Consider the following 21,640-nt stretch of genomic DNA (forward strand, 5'->3'; position numbering starts at 1 on the left):
GAAACAAATGTTAATATATCGCCAATGGAGAGATGTAGCACAAAAAAAGTGGGAGAATTATGGAACTCATGGATATTTACAAGGTATTTAACTCAATGTTTTTAGTGCATGACTGGCTATCTATAAAATATGGTGAAGTAAAGATGGATATGAGAAACTAATGCATATAAATAAATCACATGTGGAGTGAAGAAAAGAGCAAGTATTAGGTCTAATTAGCGTATCTACATATATGTCCAATGGATCCCTGCCAGTTAGCTGATATAAACATTGTCACTTGACTGCTCATCTGCAGCCTTGATTATACCACCACAGTGGAATAGACACTCAGCTTATGGACACTTAGCTTACAGAGATTCAAATTTGGCAGATGTCTCAAAGGAGAATTTGAAGGCAGAAAAAAGACTGAATGGGGCAGAGGACCCGTCATTGCAAGTATTATTTTTGTAACCATTTACTGAACCTCTAGAAATTAACAAATTGCAAAACAATGGATTGGGGTGAATCCAAATTTAGAAAAAATCAAGCAAATTCAGTTTACCTTGAACATATTTCTTCATTTCTTGTATCTGCTGATTGGCTGCAGTAGTCATATAAGGCCGAAGCCACAAGTATATTTTCTTCAAGTGCTCGCATGACACTTGGCACACTCTCGCAGCACAGCAGGAGCCGAGTGTCATGCGAGTGTCATGTGACTGTGGTCCAATCATGCAATCAGACTACAGTTTTGGAGGGGAGGGCCGGCTCTGCGGAGGGCAGCGCCAGTGCTGCGGAGGGGAGGGCCGGCGCTGCGGAGGAGGGGAAGGGATTTATCGCCCTATCTCCTCCGCTGCCGGCTGATGCAAGAATCGCACTGCTCTCACGTTACACCGGTGTAACGCGAGAATAGTGCGATGTTTCTCTCGCCCCATAGACTTTTATGGGTGCGAGTGGAACATGATCGCATCCACTCGCAGCATGCTGCGACTGTTTTCTTGGTCCGATAAGGGCTGAGAAAATAATTGCCCATGGGAGCAGCCCCATAGAGTAACATTGGTCGCAACGTTTTTCTCGCCGTGTGCCCTAGGCCTAAAATTTATGGCAGGTGAACAGAAATGGACACAGGAGAGATTGGAGGAATAAGGCTTGTCTCAGAGATCAATATAGAGTTTTTGTATTTTATATTACACCATGGGGCTAATATTATGGGGTTGCCAAGTAGCAGACAACCCATTTAAGGGTTTACATTAATTCAATTGTCTGAATAATATGATCACAACTGAGATTGCAGCTACTGAGCAAATGCTGTTTGCATGGAAAAAAATACATGCTGAAATTTAAAATATTTGGAGGGAGAAATGGGAAGAAAAAAGGCAGCGATTCTAAAAATCTGAACCAAAAGCAGATGTGAGTGTGGGGCTCAAATGTTCTGCTTGTGGGGATTTATATATTGGTTTGTGTGCAAGTCTAACTGATCTACATGTGTATACATGTGAGGTCAGAAACTGATGATAGACAAGAAGGCCTGACACGTAGTCTACATTCTACATCACCCCAAAGATGTTTGATGGGATTGAGATCAGGGCCCTGTGTGATCAATCAGGTTTTCCTACACCAAAGTCACCCAACCATGTCTTTATGGACGTTGCTTTGTGCAATGGGACACTGTCATGTTGGAACAAAACAGGCTCTCCCCAAACTGTTCCCACAAAGTTGGAAGTAAATAACTGTCCAAAACATCTTATTTGTGATGGGCGGACCTGGACTGTAAAAGTCCGTATCCAAGCAGGTTCAAAAGTAACTGTGCACCGACCCAGGCCCGGAGTTCTCAGGGAACTCCAGGTAATGATCCGGATCTGGCAACTCAGGTAATTAAAATAAAATAAAGAAAAAATAAAGAAAAAAATGGAAAACAGGTGCGTTATACTTACCAAGTCTCCCGCACAGATGAAACATTACTTCCTGGCTTCTCACACTACTTCCGGGGCCTCTCAATAACCTCATACATATGCATTGCCTACCCCACCCACCGATGTTTGTGATTGGTTGCAGTCATATGCCCCCACTCTGTGTGACAGCATGTCTGACTGCTTTCAATCACGAACACTGTATGTGTAAGACCCACGGGGCAGGGATTAAATACTCGTCACCGGGCCGGTGACGTCAGGTCTGAGATGTCACGGGTGGCCTGCCCCGCTTCATGGCCCCAAGGTGTACACGAAAAGAGGGTTGTATGATGTGATGAGGATGTTGGGAAGAGTAGTTGTCTTGTGACGCCACCTGCGGTAAGCAGCCAGGGATTATCCGCCGCTGCGGTCGCTCTCCTTTGGCGGGAAGGTGTCGCAGTCCAGATGGTTCGGCTCCCCACAAGTGCAGCAGGCCCCAGGGAGGATGATGGTGGAGGCAGTGGCCGGTGGCACCGGAGCATGGGGCGACAGCGCCGGCAATAACGGGACAACACAGGGGGCTGTGGTCAAAGTTCTTTTTACTCACAGTACTGTCGCCACCCTCGGAGTGCCGCTTTGCGCCGTGATGGGCCCCAGTCGATCCCGGATGTTTCAGAGGCCACTACCGGTGTTGTGGAGTGTGAGACCTTCCTTCCTTGCGCTTGTAGTGTGGATCCCTGTGGCGTGAAGCTACTTGGGGACCCCTGCATTTGGTAATTAAGTTCCTGTCCTGTCTGCAGTTAGCGTGAATCAAACGTGGGCCCGACCATGGGCCTGACTCCTGACTCTGTATGCTGCGGTGCCCCGGGATCTTTGGTGGCCAGAGAGATGGGAAATCCCCCTGTCCTGCAAATTCTGGTGATGCAACTTGAAGTGTACTCCAGTCTAGGGCTCTGCACCCTGAACTGCGCTTGTACTGAGGGAACTATTGAGCACAACATTCAGCTACCATGTTGCTCTTTTGTCTCATCAACTCCACTAGTTGTCTTCGGCTTCTTCCAGTCGGTCCAGTTCTAACTGGGGAAGCTCTGAAGCATGCTCCCCAGCGACCATGTCCTTCTGTTTCCCAGACTTTTCTGCTGTAAAAACTGTGTGCTCTTTCTCTTCCCTCATGCTGCCCCCTCCTTCCTGATGACTCACTGGTGGCTGGGAAAAGCACATTGTTATGGTGACCACCTTTAGCCCAGTTCCTGTGGCTGGCTGCTAAGCTGTGTGTGTGTTGTGTAAGTGAAAAACAGTAGTTAACCTCTTCCTTACCTTTGATGAGTATTGCACCATAAATCAGATGCAATACCCTATGGCGACTGAGCCTCAGGGGTCCCACATTCCCCAACAGCGAATCGCAGCACTCCCAGGCTGCAACAAAACGTTAATGGTACACCGCAAAATTTTGTTATGCAGAAAAACATAAACATTCTTCCCTTTATGGGAGGCAGGATCACTTCAAACGTTGCAAACATAGTAACCTTAGCAGTCCTATAAACCCTGGTAAACTTTTCACATTGAGCATATAAAGTCACATATCAAAACTTTTCATAAAACATTATATACATTAATCGACGGAATCCATGGTGCCAGAGTCCTTGGCAACAGTTACAGTACATAATGTCCACAGTATAGTGAAAATTATACGATACTCAGCAACCAAAAAAACCCCCCAAAAAACAAGAAAAGAGACAATAAGGCTGGAGAACCTACTGTATATAAAAGCAGTCCTGACAACACATTGGCCCGTGGGTCTGAATATTTATGACCATGTGATATTTCAGTTTTTCTTGTTTAATAAATTTGCAAAAATTTCTACATTTCTGGGGTTTTTTTCTGTCATGATGGGGTGCAGAGTGTACATTAATGAGGAAAAAAAATGAACTTTTTTGAATTTACGAAATGGCTGCAGTGAAAAAAATAGTGAAAAATTTAAAGGGGTCTGAATACTTTCCGTACCCACTGTATTTAACTGTACTGTAGTCTTTTGTATGTTCTGCGGGACTGGTATCTACCAGTATATGATCCCCATATAGAGATCATATCGGTGTTGGCCTTTGTATAGAGATTTATTTCCAGTAACAGACTGGTCATCTGTTCAGGTTCCTCTGTATCCACGAATAGGGTGCGCCACCGTAGTTGTTACCACGGTTACCTAATTAGGGGCCCACTTAGATGTTTCTGCCCTGAGCTGAACCCCTAGCCCTAACCCCTAGAATGCTTCTTTAAAGTGGAATGTATTACCTAACTTAGCATAATAATATGCAATGTCAGTTACATATTGTACTTGAAGGAACCAACCCAATCATAATACACATTAAACAAGGAGCTTGGTGTCTCCCTGAGATAGGATTGTTTCTTAGGTCAGGATTTAGAGCAGGGTCTACTTGTAGAATTGTGAGAGGGCAGGTAATTGAAGAATGGGGTTTCCATTCCCTTCAGAGAGTGAGGTTTACAATAGAACCCTTAAAAAAAGGGGTGATTAGTGATAGATAAGTGTACGCAGGCAGTGGTCAGAAAAGAGGAAAAACTTTACCAGCATGTGTAAAATATGATTAATAGTCTTTACTAGGTTTTGCAGTATGTCACCACGTATCGGGCCACATGTATTGGCCCACAGGTCACATTTTATTTGATATATCCAAGCATTATATCAAAGATTAATTGGGAAGTCAACACCACAGGGATCATTATGGTTGGGCTATTAAAGCTGAAGACTATTTGAGTACCATGCCTCTGTGGTGGTACCATCATAATTGGGTACCTCATTGAAGGTGCTATTGTGCCGCTTCTGAAAACACAGAAGTTGAGTTTACAAATGGTCTACAAATGGACACTCATTCTTTGTGAGGGAAACTTTGTTAGATAAAAACACGCAAATAAAAATAGAAAGGCTTGTAAAAAAAAATAGACAACAGTTTAATCAAAGACAAACACTGAAAATCCTAACTTCCATGTATAGTGGTACTTTCGACCTATTCATCTTAGACAGTTCTCCCTTATTTCATTACCTGAGTTACAGAGACCTTTGTTGGTTGTACTTGGTATTTTAACGTTGTAATGTTTCTCATGCCATATGTTTGCCATGAAAATTTTCACATAGGCGCTTTATGGAGGTTCAGGGCCACAGCTATAATTAGACTTGTGCAAAGAAAGAAAATAAATAGAAACACAAGAAAAGACACCTAAACAGACGGTATAAAAGCAGCTGTATGCAAACTGCCTCACGCGTGTGCACAATGTGGGCCGCACTCCTTATAGCAAGCATTGCATTAGCTGCTGCCGAAGAACCTGTAACCTTTCATGGGTAAGACCAGAACCAAATTTTATTTTGAAGTTTCAAGAAACATAATCAGTGGTACTCAAGAGTATTTTTTTTCTTAAGGGACAAGGTTTTCAGAGTAGTGCCACAAAACGCTGAACATGTGGAACTTCTTAAGTCCCTAGCTTCTTATACAAAGGTATGTTATGCTAGCAATGCGTACTATAGATTAAGCAATATGCACTAATGTTCCATTATCTACATATACCAGTCTTCTTACTTTACTCTTAGCTCAATATACAGTGTGCATTGGTGCTTTTACTCTTGGCTCGATATACAGTATGCATTGGTGCTTTTACTCTTAGCTCGATATACAGTATGCATTGGTGCTTTAAAGTTTGTGAACTCCTTAGAATTTTTCATATTTTTGGATAAATTTTATCTAAAACTATAACAGATTTTCACACAAGTCCTAAAGTAGATAAACAGATCCAAATCAAGGAAATGATTAAAAAATATTCAACTTTGAAATTTTGCAAAATATTCAAAAGCAGATATTTGTAAGTTGTGAATGTATATAAACACTTTGTCTCAGTATCTGGTGTGACTCCGTCGTGCAGCAATAACTGAATTTAGACAACTTTAGCCCTTGCTTCCCTACAAAACAGCTTCATCTCTATTCTTTTGGTGGTGATTTCTCCCATGAACTGCTTGCTTCAGGTAATCCCACAACATTTCAATAAGATTAATGTCAGGATTTTTTTAAAACTTGTTTTCTTGCAGTTATACAACATAACAAAGGTTATATCATAGAACAAAAGAACAAATAGCACTTATTATTACTCATTAATACTATCTCATACAAGTAAAATATATCTTTGTACCGTGTTAGCCAGTAGAGATAGATAGATTTTTTACTATCTCATAGGTATTCCCATTTCCAAGATCCTATCCCAATATGCAGTAGGTCTTAAAATAATAATATTAGGAAATACATTCAATTGAAATGTAATATAGTTCTCCTGATTCGCTATGTTGCTTATGTGGCGCCTTGTGCCTGAGTGGCCACAAATAATGGCTGCATGTGTATTTCAATATGTATAATATGTATGGCCAGCTTTAATGTGATTTGGTTTTCTCTGCTGTTCACTACATGCAAACATTTGCTTACACTCAGTTACTGGGGCTATTTACTTGAGCTGACAATAAGGCTTGTGGGAACACCTTAGAAGAAGAAGGGGAGAAGCTTAGGTGTGAGGTAAGTCAGTTGGTGTCAGCCTGTGAGAGGAGTGTAACATGGAAAAGTCCTGTCCTGAGGTAGATGTTAAAACCTCTATAGGGGCCAGCTACAGTTAGGTCCAGAAATATTTGGACACTGACACAATTTGGGCTCTGCATGCCACCACATTGGATTTGAAATGAAATCTCTACAACAGAATTCAAGTGCAGATTGTAACGTTGAATTTGAAGGTTTGAACAAAAATATCTGATAGAAATTGTAGGAATTGTACACATTTCTTTACAAACACTCCACATTTTAGGAGGTCAAAAGTAATTGGACAAATAAACCAAACCCAAACAAAATATTTTTATTTTCAATATTTTGTTGCGAATCCTTTGGAGGCAATCACTGCCTTAAGTCTGGAACCCATGGACATCACCAAACGCTGGGTTTCCTCCTTCTTAATGCTTTGCAGGCTTTACAGCCGCAGCCTTCAGGTCTTGCTTGTTTGTGGGTCTTTCCGTCTTAAGTCTGGATTTGAGCAAGTGAAATGCATGCTCAATTGGGTTAAGATCTGGTGATTGACTTGGCCATTGCAGAATGTTCCACTTTTTTGCACTCATGAACTCCTGGGTAGCTTTGGCTGTATGCTTGGGGTCATTGTCCATCTGTACTATGAAGCGCTGTCCGATCAACTTTGCGGCATTTGGCTGAATCTGGGCTGAAAGTATATCCCAGTACACTTCAGAATTCATCCGGCTACTCTTGTCTGCTGTTATGTCATCAATAAACACAAGTGACCCAGTGCCATTGAAAGCCATGCATGCCCATGCCATCACGTTGCCTCCACCATGTTTTACAGAGGATGTGGTGTGCCTTGGATCATGTGCCGTTCCCTTTCTTCTCCAAACTTTTTTCTTTCCATCATTCTGGTACAGGTTGATCTTTGTCTCATCTGTCCATAGAATACTTTTCCAGAACTGAGCTGGCTTCATGAGGTGTTTTTCAGCAAATTTAACTCTGGCCTGTCTATTTTTGGAATTGATGAATGGTTTGCATCTAGATGTGAACCCTTTGTACTTACTTTCACGGAGTCTTCTCTTTACTGTTGACTTAGAGACAGATACACCTACTTCACTGAGAGTGTTCTGGACTTCAGTTGATGTTGTGAACGGGTTCTTCTTCACCAAAGAAAGTATGCGGCGATCATCCACCACTGTTGTCATCCGTGGACGCCCAGGCCTTTTTGAGTTCCCAAGCTCACCAGTCAATTCCTTTTTACTCAGAATGTACCCGACTGTTGATTTCGATACTCCAAGCATGTCTGCTATCTCTCTGATGGATTTTTTCTTTTTTTTCATCCTCAGGATGTTCTGCTTCACCTCAATTGAGAGTTCCTTAGACCGCATATTGTCTGGTCACAGCAACAGCTTCCAAATGCAAAACCACACACCTGTAATCAACCCCAGACCTTTTAACTACTTCATTGATTATAGGTTAACGAGGGAGACGCCTTCAGAGTTAATTGCAGCCCTTAGAGTCCCTTGTCCAATTACTTTTGGTCCCTTGAAAAAGAGGAGGCTATGCATTACAGATCTATGATTCCTAAACCCTTTCTCCGATTTGGATGTGAAAACTCTCATATTGCAGCTGGGAGTGTGCACTTTCAGCCCATATTATATATATAATTGTATTTCTGAACACGTTTTTGTAAACAGCTAAAATAACAAAACTTGTGTCACTGTCCAAATATTTCTGGCCCTGACTGTATAAATTGGCATGATATCAGTCCCTAGGCTACCTGGACTTTCAAGGTTAGTGGCAAACTGAGAGACTGCTATTAGCCTTTTCATAAGGAGCAGTGACATTGCCAAGAAGCTCAGCAACATGATTGAGTCTGGAAACTTCTAGTTTTCAATCAGGATTCAAGGGACTAAAGAAACAAAGTTTTTTGTCTTGAAAAAGAAGCTGTAGGAGTAATACACTACCACCACAAAGCAGAGAAACCAAACTCACATTGGGGCAGGTCAGACCACCATCATTGTGAATGCTGTAAGGAATGTTTTGGACTGTTCTGCAGAGCTCCAGTAAAAGGTAAAAGCTCCCCGTCCTGTCTCTGGCTCAATTATTCTCTGCTGTGCCATCCTTACCTCAACATCCCCAGGAATCATTTCTATTTGGGGGTTGAGGGGACAACCCTCTGGCACTGTGCTTCACCATACGAGAGCTGAACATCCCAATTGGAGTCACAAACTCTATTTATTTGTTTATTTTATTATTTTTCTCTCCCCTTTTAAATATTATTTTTAACCCCATCACAAAAGCTTGTCGCTCGCACCTGGTATGACCACATCGCCACTCAAACCCCCCACCGTGATGTCAGAGGCCTACTGGGGGCGGCCCACTTACAATCATGTTTAGGGCATTGCAGGAAATGAGGAATCCATGGTTATGACCCGCTCATATGGCGATAGTAACTTAGTTACTTGCGCATAGCCACAATCATAAAAACCTAAGCTGCAATGCCCTGCACAAGAGGTACAAAATATACTGGGCAACACGGTGGTTCAGTGGTTAGCACTGCAGCCTTGCAGCGCTGGGGTCCTGGGTTCGAATCCCACCAAGGACAACATCTGTGTTTGCGTGGGTTTCCTCCGGGTACTCCGGTTTCCTCCCACACTCCAAAGACATACAGATAGGGAATTTAGATTGTGAGCCCTAATGGGGACAGCGTTCCTGATGAATGTGAAGCACTGCGGAATATGTTAGCGCTATATAAAAATAAAGATTTATTTATTTTATTTTATTTTTATAGATAATCAGAAGAACATTTGGAATTGGATATATTTGCTATTATTATTATTATTATTATTATTATTATAATTACTACTACATCTATTACATATTGGGATAAGATCTTGGAGATGGGAATGAATAAAAGTTCATTTAAAGTTCATTTTAATCAATAGATCTTGGAATTATAGTAATTTCCACAATTAGATGTGTTGAAAAAAAATGTTCCTGTGCTGAGATAATTTTATATATGTGTCCCTGCTAGGTACTGTGTAATGGCTGTGTCTGACCATACAGAAACATGGTCTGATCATACCACAGCTCTTGACAAGTGCAGTACGCAAAAGAGAATATAAAAACCTTACAGAACGGGATCATAGCTGTTAATTTAACGGGGTTAAAACATTTCTGTACCTGTTTTTAAAAAATATTTTACCTCAAAGAAAGAATCATTTGTGATCCTATGCTGTAATGTCTGTATACTTTTATACTCCCTTCCTGATCCAGGAGATGTAGTATGATCAGACCATGTCCCTGTGCGGTCAGACATGGCCATTACACAGTAAATAGGAGTGGAACATTTATAAGATTATTTTTTAAGAAAACGTATTCCCACAGAGCTTGGTGCAGGGTGGCGACATTAGAGCCTGTTTTATGAGTATGCAGACAGAATAAGAGGAGTAACCTAACATTGTCCCTTTGTCAAGCAGCATCCTGTCCTTATGCTAGTTAGAGAAAAATGGCAGCACCACCCATAATCCGGCATTTATACAGGCCAAGTTATGTGGTGTGTTGGCCAATCACAGCCATGCCAATATTCAGCAAAAGTATTTCTAAAGATCTTTTACTGCATGCTAATGAGCGAGGGGACTAGTCCCCTGTGCATTAGTTCTCCTGGCTAGTCAGCTCCATTAGCATGTTAGTACACCCCTGTGGGCATCCTATCATGCTAATAAATGTACAGCATCAGAGAATTATCTTACTCACCTCTCCACTGCCATCGCCGCCCAACACTGGATTTCGGCTCAGTGCGCATGACCCTGGAGTTCCAGTCATGCGCACTATGAAGCCGGGTGTACACGTCCCGGCTTCAAACTGAAGTAGTGCACATGATAGAATCTCCATCGCCATGCGTACTGAGCTGCAAACTAGTGTGGGACACGATGGCCATGGAGAGGTGAGTGAGATCATCCTCTGACGCTGTGCATTTGTGGCGCCCTGGACAAGCCAGGTCGTCACAGGTACTACACCAACACACCCCACACCCCGGCTAGGCACACCTAAGTCAAACACAAATCCTGGTTGTCTTCCTCCAGGGGCTGATGTCTACACCAGGGGGTGGGCCAGGTGGTTGGTCCCGCCCACCGAGGAGTTCACAGTCATGGAGGCGGGAAAAGTAGTCAGTTTTAGTTCAGTTGAGTTTTGGAGTGAAGTGGTAGAGGAGCAGCCTGACGGTGTCCGAGTGTGTGGCTCGGGCACAGACAGCAAGGTTGGCAGACAGTGGTGGCCGTCTGCAGAAGAGGCTGATTGAAGTGAACCGTAAGGACCGGGGACGGGCGGTGGCCCGCCGGTACCGGATCGGGGAGTGAAGAGAAGCCAGCACCATTCGGCAGGGCCTATGGACCCCGACCATGCTAGGAGTCGCCGTGAAACCGGTCAAATCCGTTAGGGAACCTCCGGGGTTTCCCAGCAGCCAAGACCCAATTGAAGGCAACAGCTCACACCGTAAGGGGAAACACAGTCACCGCCAAGGCTACAGTTCCCAGGGTCAGAGTCTGCGGGCAAAAGGGGCTCCCTCAGCATCCATCCAAGCTGGGGAGCGGGTTACCGGTGGGAAGCCATTGGAACCGTAAACACAACACAGGTGCAGGGAAAGGCAGTCACCATCAGCCTACCGGGAGGAGACCCACCGCAGCCGTCTGTGGGACCCGTCCATCCAGCCGTTTGTTTCACCAGAGACTCTGTGTGAATTACTGGCTGAGTGAGTACCACCGTGCCGTGCGGCACAGCGCTGCCCCCGCGACCCTGCACCTCACCAGGCCCCGTAACCCGCCTGCATCCCTACCCCCCTCACCGGGCCCCGGGACAACCAATCCCCCTACCCACGGAGGGGAGAACCAACATCCAAGCTGCTCCCTGTCATCGCTCCTGGGATACCCGTCCAGAGCAGCGGTGGTGTCACAACCTCACCACAACCGTGACTGGCGTCACGGACAATATCCCCCAAACCACACACCAATTCCCCCCTTTCACTCACGGGCGAGGAACGCCGCTCAAGACCCCGGGATATGGCCCACCGCTCGAGCCACCACCGAGCAGCAGCAGCAGCCGGACCCGAGCAGTGGGTGAGCGCAGCGTCCCCTCCTCCGCCCGCAACATCTTGGCGTCACGAACAGGATCTTACCGCTCTGCCGTCTGGTAGAGGAGCGCCTTGTGACCGCCAGAGGTGTCCGGCTGAAAATTTGAAGAAGCCGCCATTTTGGGCACGAAAAGTCCCCGCTCGAGCATCTTCCCGAGTAATGGAGGCGCGAAAGCTGAAACCCCGCCCCGATAGAGGAGGAGCCGGAAAAAGACTAAGGGGGACGGAAACAAGATGTCTGCGCCCGACGGAGCCACTGGAGGAGCTGCGGTCGCAGCTGCGGTGGCACCCGCGGATGGGAATGGGCCCGCCCAGGTCCCGGCCGCACTGGCGGGAGGTGCCGCGGCCCCAGCTCTCGCTCAGGTGATGCCGTTCCCCTTTGCTTACGTGCCCGGAGCTACCTGGCTGCCGCAGTACGATGGGAAACCTGATGCGTTGCAGGTCTTCCGAAAGAAGCTTAGCCCGCTATTAGAACTATACCCCCTAACTGATAAGCAACGTGCAGCGATAGTGCTGGGGCAGCTAACCGGCGCAGCCGAGCAGGAGGCAGAGACCTGGGCCGAGGGGGGCCGGTCCTCTGTAGCCACCATCTTTGAGAAGCTACAGACTGCCTTTGAGACCCGTACCGAAGCTGATCTGCAGATGCAGTTTTATCAATGCCAGCAACGGCCTGCGGATAGCATTTGGGACTACGTCTTGCGTCTGCAAACAGTCCTCCACACATTGAAGCGGGTAGACACCATCAACGATGCGGACAGCAACAAAATGCTAGTGGAGCAGTTTGTACAGGGGATGAGATCCTCGGAGGACCGCAAGCAACTCCGCTTGTGGGCCCTAGAACACCCTGATGTGGGCTTTGCCGTGTTAAAGGAACGGGCCCATCGGAAGTCCCCGAGGCAGCCCCATGGCCAGCTGAGATGGCTCCCGTCGTGGTGGCCCCTGCCCTCCCAACACCTCCGGCATCTGCAGCCCCAAGTGGAATGATGGAGGAACTGGCTGCCCAAGTCCGCCGCATGGATGGGGACCTCGCCAAGATCCTCGCCGCACTCCAGCCTTCGACCAGGTCCCAGCCCCCGGGGAAATTGCAGCTCGCCGACCGCCCTGAGGACGTCCCGTGGATGCAGCGGAGAAGGGCCATCGACTCACGGTATGGACCTCCGACTTGTTACAGGTGCAGCAAGCCCGGCCACTACTACCGACGGTGTCCGTTAAACGAGCAACCCCTGGGGCCACGGGCCAGTCCTCAGGAGTCGAACCCAGTGGCCCCCCCGACTGGCGGGACTGGTACATCGGAGCTCGGCCCATCATCCCCCTGGCAGTGGACGGCATCCCGCTGATGGCTCTCCTGGACACTGGATCACAGGTAACCACAATACCATATACACTGCATCAGCGATATTGGGGAAAAGACGAACTAACCCCCCCCGATGGCAGTATGACACTGATTGCTGCTGATGGACTCCCATTGACCCAAGTGGGGTACAAACAAGTGGCCATAACCGTGGGACGAGCTGAACTGCAACACCAGGGTTTGATTGTGATAATGAATGAACCCAGTGATCATAACCCGAAGGTGGTGTTAGGGACTAATGTGATGGAGCACTGTATGAGTGATGTGCTGACCCTACTGCAGCAGCTGGCCGCCACGGCGGCGGGGAGCCGACAGAGAGCTGTGCAGCGTGAGATCCGGGCTCTGATGTATCGCCAGCATGTGAACTCGACAGGAGGAGAGATTGGAGGGGTGAGAGTTATGGATGCGGCCCCGTTGATTGTGTCTCCCAGGAGTGAGATGATGATCTGGTGTAGGGCAGCAGTAGGGCCCCAAGGACGAGACTACCCCGCCATGATAGAGCCCATATCCTCTGAACACTGGCCCACAGTAATGGCTGCCCGAGGGGTGGTAGAGGTCAAGAAAAAGAGAGTGCCCGTACGAGTGCTGAACTGTGGGGAGGAAGAGGTTAGGCTTCCCCATTACGCTACCCTTGCCAAATTGCTCACACTAGATCCCCACACCATCCATGAAGCCGTTCCCCCGATCACGCCGCTTACTGCCGGTTCCCACTCATCCCTGAGGGAGTTAGACGAGTGGTGTCGAGAGCTACACGTCGGCACTGATGATACCCCCACACACCACAAGGAAGGGGTATACCGGGTGGTACAGGAGTATGAGCGAGTTTTTAGCAAGCACCCTCTAGATTTTGGGCAGATTAAAAGGGTCCAACACCACATCCCTACCGGTACACACACCCCTATCAAAGAGAGATACAGGCCTATTCCCCCCTCGCACTACCAATGCGCCAAAGACATGTTGAAGAATATGAAGGAGGCAGGGGTTATTAGGGACAGCTGTAGTCCCTGGGCCGCTCCGTTGGGGCTGGTTAAGAAGAAGGTTGGCACCATGCGGATGTGTGTGGATTACCGGAAGATTAACCAGATAACGCATAAGGATGCTTACCCTCTGCCCCGCATTGAAGAGTCCCTGGCCGCGCTGAGAACCGCTAACTACTTCTCCATCCTTGACCTCACCAGCGGGTACTGGCAGGTGGCCGTGGCACCGGAGGACCGAGAGAAGACTGCCTTCGCAACTCCTATGGGACTCTGCGAGTTCAATAGCATGCCGTTTGGGCTGTGCAATGCCCCTGGAACCTTCCAACGGCTGATGGAATGCTGTCTGGGGCACCTAAATTTCGAGACCGTCTTGTTGTACTTGGATGATGTGATTGTGTACTCACAGACGTATGAAGCCCACCTAGAGCACCTAGCCGAGGTGTTCGCGTCCCTTGCTAAGTATGGGATGAAGTTGAAGCCCTCAAAGTGTCATCTGCTGAAACCCAGAGTGCAGTACCTAGGACATGTGGTTGGTGCGGAAGGTGTCGCCCCCGACCCTGAGAAGATCACCGCCATCCAAGACTGGCCGAGATCGACCACGGTGAGGGAAGTGAGGCAGTTTCTGGGCCTGGTGGGATATTACCGTCGCTTCATTAAGGGGTACACGAAGATGGCTGCCCCCCATGCTAGACCTCCTCGTGGGACAGACCAAGGGTGGTAGACCCCTAGGAGCCCCATTGGTGTGGGAAGAAAAGCATGAGGAATCCTTCCACCAGCTGAGAGCGGCCCTGACCGGAGTGGAAATCCTAGCGTACCCTGACTACAGCCGCCCATTCATCCTCTACACCGATGCCAGCAATGTGGGCTTGGGGGCTGTTCTATCCCAGGTCCAGGACAGAAGGGAAAAGGTGATAGCTTATGCTAGCCAAAACCTCCGACCGACTGAGAGGAACTCTGAGAACTACAGCTCCTTCAAGCTTGAGCTCTTGGCACTGGTGTGGGCTATCACCGAGCGGTTCCGCCATTACCTGGCAGCAGCCAAGTTCACCGCGTACACAGACAATAACCCACTGACCCATCTAGATACAGCCAAGCTGGGCACGTTGGAGCAGCGGTGGGTGGCCAGGTTAGCCAACTACGATTTCACCATTAAGTACCGGGCCGGCCGTACCAACGTCAATGCCGATGCACTCTCCCGGATGCCCCACCTGTCGGAAGAGGGGCCAGAGGATGATGGCCTTGAAGAGATCGAGTTGCCTGCATTTCACTGGCCATTAACTGAGAAGGTGCACGTCCACCAACAACGGGTGAACCTAGATCCGCTGCCTCAACAGGAGTGGCAGGAGGCTCAGGACCAGGCACCTGCTGTCCGCCTGGTCAAGACCCTAGTGGAACAGGGTTCTGCTGGGATAGACCCTGCTGCCCCTGCTGAAGCCCAACGTCTGTGGCGAGAACGGACCCGGCTGTACCTACACCAGGGGAGGTTGTACCGCGAGCTGATTAATCCTAAGACTCACGAGAAGATCCGCCAGCTGGTGATTCCCCAGGCCAATGTGCCCACCGTCCTGCAAGCATACCATGATGGTGCTGGGCACTTCGGGTGGAAGAAGCTGGAGATGTTGTTGAGAGAGCGGTTCTATTGGAGTGGAATGCGGGAATCTGTGGAGGCCTGGTGCCGATAATGTGGCCCTTGCGCCTTGAGACGGAAGGACGAGGCCAGCCAGAAGGCACCCCTACACCCGATCGTTACGCACCAACCGCTGGAGCTGGTTGCCCTTGACCATGTGAAGCTCACCCCCAGCCGAAGTGGGTACACCTACGCTCTGACCATTGTAGACCACTATTCAAGGTTCATGGTGGTTGTCCCCATTAAGGACTTAACCGGCCGTACCGCCGCTAAGGCCTTCCAGGCTTATTTCCTTATTTCTGTCGACCGCATGGGTACCCCGAGAAGGTGCTTACTGACCAGGGTCCAGCCTTTAAAGCAGAGGTATTCCAGGAGTTCTGCCAGTTGTACGGCTGCAATAAAATCCAGGCCACGCCTTATCACTCCCAAACCAATGGCATGTGTGAAAAGATGAACCACTTGGTCCTGGGCCTCCTCAAGACGTTACCGCTGGAAGAGCGGAACCTGTGGCTGGAGAAGCTACCTGACCTGGTCGATATGTATAACAACATCCCTTCGAGCTCTACAAAATGCACTCCAGCATACCTGATGAGAGCTCGCCCTGGCCGGCTACCAGTGGATCTGGAAATTGGCTTGGAAGCTCCAGAAGCACTCCCGTCGACAGCTGAATGGGACACTCGGCGGAGAGCACAGTACCGACAGGTCCAGGAGTATGTTGAGAAGAACTTGTGCCAGAGTCGGAGACAACAGGAGCAGTGCTTCAACAAGAAGGCACCTGCCGGCCCCTTCCAACCTGGGGATGTAGTGCTGAAGCGGAAAAGAAGGGCCCACAAGCTGGATTATCAATGGGAAAAAACCCAATATGTAGTCCAGCCCACAGGATGGGAGAATGGGAAGGCATACCAGATCAGCCGTGACCAGGGGGGGACTTTGGCCATGGTTTCCCGAGACCACCTGAAGAAGCGCCCACCAGCATTGAGAGTAGCGGATGAGGCTCCAGTTCCCAGTCCAGTGGAGAAGGAAAAAGAGGTAATCCACACCATGATGGGTGATTTTCCAGCAGACTGGCCTACACAGAACGGCGCGGTGATCCTTCCAGTGATACTGTTCCCACAACCCGTGGATGAAGAAAGGATGGAAATGGTTAACCGCGAGCCAGTGCCCAGGGATGTACCTGTACCCAGCTCCCCTCCGCCTCCGCCTGCCCCACATGATAGCAGGTAGGAGGAACTGATTGTTCCCTCTGCCCCAGTGCCAGTCACCACTGACACCGGGCCCCGAAGGTCCACTCGCCCCAACCTAGGTAGACCCCCCACTTAGGTACAGGGAAACTACTCTTTAAAAGGGAGGGGGCTTTATATGTTGAGTGTACCCAGTTTGAAAGTTTTTGAATGATAAGTAAAGATAATCAACCGAAGAAGTTCACCTGATTGTACCGTGATTGAATGGCCGTTGCCGGCAATTGTTGTCCCCGAAGGGACTGTTTGCAACCGTTGCGTAAGGGACTGCTTACGGACAAGCCCGAGAACTTGCAGGGCAACCACAAACTCAGTGGAATGTAAATAAAAATGTGTTTTTGGCTTGAAACCGTTACAGCCTCCGGAGAGGCTGATTTGGGAGGATGGGCCTGGAGGAAAGGGATGGCCCAGGCCCACCACTACCGTAACCGGTGGCAATCCTCCAGGGGTTCAGGGCTCCCCTTGGACGCGGGTCCCCTGAAAGAGACAGAACCAGCTCGGGCAACTTGGTGCTGGACTGGGGTCAAGGGGTGCTGCCCGCTTCTTAGGGGCAGCATCAGGGCCAGGTTGTTTGGGTGGGAGAAGAGCGGAAGCCGTACTGTTGAAACTGTTTATGATGTTTTTACATGTTTTATTGTTTTACTCTTTTTCAGTTGTGAAAATAAAACCGGTGATGGACGGGCAGCCCGCGGACGGTCTGCATTTTACTAAGGGGGAATGTGGCGCCCTGGACAAGCCAAGTCGTCACAGGTACTACACCAACACACCCCACACCCCGGCTAGGCACACCTAAGTCAAACAAAAATCCTTGTTGCCTTCCTCAAGGGACTGATGTCCACACCAGGGGGTGGGTCAGGCAGTTGGTCCCGCCCACCGAGGAGTTCACAGTCCTGGAGGCGGGAAAAGTAGTCAGTTTTAGTTCAGTTGAGTTTTGGAGTGAAGTGGTAGAGGAGCAGCCTGACGGTGTCCGGGTGTGTGGCCCGGGCACAGACAGCAAGGTTGGCAGACAGTGGTGACCGTCTGCAGGAGAGGCTGATTGAAGTGAACCGTAAGGACCAGGGACGGGCGGTGGCCTGCCGGTACCGGATCGGGAGTGAATAGAAGCCAGCACCATTCGGCAGGGCCTACGGACCCCGACCAGGCTAGGAGTCGCCGTGAAACCGGTCAAATCCGTTAGCGAAGGGAACCTCCAGGGTTTCCCAGCAGCCAAGACCCGATTGAAGGCAACAGCTCACACCATGAGAGGAAACACAGTCACCGCCAAGGCTACAGTTCCCAGGGCCAGAGCCTGCGAGCAAAAGGGGCTCCCTCAGCATCCATCCAAGCTGGGGAGCGGGTTACCGGTGGGAAGCCATTGGAACCATAAACACAACACAGGTGCAGGGAAAGGCAGTCACCATCAACCTACCGGGAGGAGAACCACCGCAGCCGTCTGTGGGACCCGTCCATCCAGCCGTTTGTTTCACCAGAGACTCTGTGTGAATTACTGGCTGAGTGAGTACCACCGTGCCGTGCGGCACAGCACTGCCCCCGCGACCCTGCACCTCACCAGGCCCCGTAACCCGCCTGCATCCCTACCCCCCTCACCGGGCCCCGGGACAACCAATCCCCCTACCCACGGAGGGGAGAACCAACATCCAAGCTGCTCCCTGTCATCGCTCCCGGGATACCCGTCCAGAGCAGCGGTGGTGTCACAACCTCACCACAACTGTGGGTGGCATCACGGACAATATCCCCCAAACCACACACCAATTCCAACCTTTCACTCACGAGCGAGGAACGCCGCTCGAGACCCCGGGATCCGGCCCACCGCTCGAGCCACCACCGAGCAGTAGCAGCAGCCGGACCCGAGCAGTGGGTGAGCGCAGCGTCCCCTCCTCCGCCCGCGACACATTCATTAAAATGTTAGCACACCCACAGGGGATTAACCTACTATAATACTGAGCACAATATTTTAATAATATTTTTCTCTGAAAAAGGAATATAAAAAAACATTCTGTATATATTATTGATGAATAAAATAAAAATATGCATAATTTGATACTGACTCAAGTCTGTTGTATTTTGAAGATGTTAATGGGGCCGACTAGCCAGGGGAACTAACACCCAGGGGACTGGTCCCCTCGCTCATTAGCATAGAATAAAAGATCTTTAGAAATACTTTTTCTAAAGATCTCTTTATCTATGCTACTAGATACAGGGACAGTTAGGCAGGGATTAGCAATATGCACCCAGAATTGCTCGTGGTTCTGGATGCATATTGGACCTGACAGGTTCCCTTTAAGAACCACTTTGCTAATGTCATCTTAACAAACGCATGCTCTTTGACAGTGGTGTAACTAGAGTTTGATTGGCCCTGGTGCAAAATTTGGACCGGGGCCCCCCTCCACGTACACCAACACTTAGGGTACGGGATAATGACGCTGACACTTGGCTTTTACCCACAGCACCCTGTTTTCCCATGTTCTGATATTTATCTTGTCCTCGGCACCCAGCTTTCCCATGCTCTGCTATACATCTTTCCCTCAGCACCCAGCTTTCCCATATCAGAACATGGGAAAGCTAGGTGCTGAGAGAAGATGTATGTACAGCAGAGTATAGGAAAGCTGGGTGCTCAGGGAAAGAGCCTTTTTCCCTCAGTGCAAAACATTCCCATCCCATGCTTGTATCTTTGTCTCCCCTCATATATAGTTCTCCAAATACTATAATGGCCCCCACATAGCCTTCCACATAGTATAAAGGGTCCCACATAAGCCTTCATATATTAGAATGCACCTCCATAGTCTTCCATATATTATAATGAATTTCTCATAGTTATTCATGTATTATTTTTCATTCCATAGTCCTCCATATATTATAATTCACCCCATAGTTCACCATATATTATACTGTACCACATAGTCCTCCATACATTTTAATTCACCCCATAGTCCTCCATATATTATACTGCATCACATAGTCCTCCATATATTATAATTCGACCCCATAGTCCTCCATGTAAAAAGTAGCCCTCATAGCCCTTCAATTATTATAATGAATTTCCCATAGTTTTCCATGTATTATAATTCACCCATAGTTCTCCATATATTATACTGCACCACATAGTCCTCCATGTTTTATAACACACCCCCATAGTCCATGTATAATGTAGCCTCCACAGTCCTCCATTTATTATAATGTAACCCTCATAGTGCTATATGTATTATAATACAACCCCATAATTCTTCATATTGTATTATGCAGCCCATACTCCTCCATGTTTAATGCACCCCTATATTCCATGTATAAGGTGTCCTTCATATTGTATTATGCAACACCATACTCCTCCATGTATAATGCATCCCTACAGTCCATGTATAAGGTGTCCTTCATGTATATTATGCAGCCCCATAGACCTTCATGTATAATGCAGCCCCATAGACCTCCATGTATCTTGCAGCCAGCACCACCAGGCTTCCATGTATCATGCAGCCAGCCCCCCAGGGCCTCCATGTTTCATGCAGCCAGCCCCCCAGGGCCTCCATGTGTCATGCAGCCAGCCCCCCCGGGCCTCCATGTGTCATGCAGCCAGCCCCCCCAAATGTCTCCATGAGTCATGCAGCCAGCCCCCCCAAGGCCTCCATGAGTCATGCAGCCAGCCTCCTCCACCAAGGCCTCCATGTGTCATGCAGCCAACCCCCCCAAGGCCTCCATGTGTCATGCAGCCAGCCCCCCAAGGTCTCCATGAGTCATGCATCCAGCCCTCCCATCAAGGCCTCCATGTGTCATGCAGCCAGCCCCCCCAAGGCCTCCATATGACATGCAGCCAGCCCCCCCAAGGCCTCCATGAGTCATGCAGCCAGACCCCAAGGCTTCCATGAGTTATGCAGCCCCCCCAAGGCCTCCATGTGTCATGCAGCCAGCCCCCCCAAGGTCTCCATGAGTCATGCAGCCAGCCCCCCAAGGTCTCCATGAGTCATGCAGCCAGCCCCCTCCCAAGGCCCCCATGTGTCATGCAGCCAGCCCCCTCCAAGGCCTCCATGAGTCATGCAGCAAGCCCCCCAAGGCCTCCATAAGTCATGCAGCCAGCCCCCACACCAAGGCCTCCATGTGTCATGCAGCTAGCCTCCCCCTGTACTCAGTGATTTATAAAAAAAAATAAAAAACAAGTACTCACCTCTCTTCTCCTTCCACCGCTGCTCTGTCCTCACTCACCTCTACTTGTTTTACCACTGCTTGTCTTCACCTCTGTCCTCGTTCCCCTGCTGCTCCGATGAGCGTCCTCCTGTCCTGCACTTTGTGCTCTCACCACACACAGCAGTTGCACAGGAGTGACGTCACCGCGCAGGCACGGGGGAAGAATGATGCAATACCATAGCAGTGTGCGATGACAGGGGCCCGGTGCCAGCGGTGGCGACCGCGTCATATAGCAGCTGCGTGGTCTGCGGCAGAACAGCACAGCACCTCTCTCACAGAAAGGAGCTAGGAGCTGGCTGCTGATCTGCTGGGCGACTGCGGGCCCCTAATCTCCCGGGCCCGATTGCAATGGCGACCACTGCGACCGCGGTAGTTACGCCCCTGCTCCTTGACTTTTAGTTGCTGCTTGCTTAACAATTCTAATATTTGGAGTCTCCATTGTGGAGCCAGACCACAAGACAATGTAACTTTGGCACAGCAATTTTATGCTAGATTATTTTTATTATAATCTAACATCTTTGTCTGGCGCTTCAGTCTTCTGTCACTCGGTTACAGGAAAACGTGAGTCATAGGTAACCAAAAAGTCACACATTAATATGTCTTTCAGAATTAGTGAATTTGTGAACCTCAACCTGCCAACACATTCTCTATCAACCCGGGACATTACACTGCATAACAAAATTATAAAATGTGACTCAATATATTATATGAAAAATAAAAGCATC

At 48.7% G+C, this 21,640-nt stretch overlaps 1 pseudogene; it reads left to right on the forward strand.

Moving 5' to 3' along the window:
- Window positions 1-5,149: 5,149 nt before the first annotated feature.
- The window catches only part of LOC142295518 (carboxypeptidase B-like), a 55,429-nt pseudogene continuing 38,938 nt past the window's right edge, over window positions 5,150-21,640 (forward strand).

This window comes from Anomaloglossus baeobatrachus, chromosome 3, assembly GCF_048569485.1.
Source record: "Anomaloglossus baeobatrachus isolate aAnoBae1 chromosome 3, aAnoBae1.hap1, whole genome shotgun sequence".
Classification (NCBI taxonomy): domain Eukaryota; kingdom Metazoa; phylum Chordata; class Amphibia; order Anura; family Aromobatidae; genus Anomaloglossus; species Anomaloglossus baeobatrachus.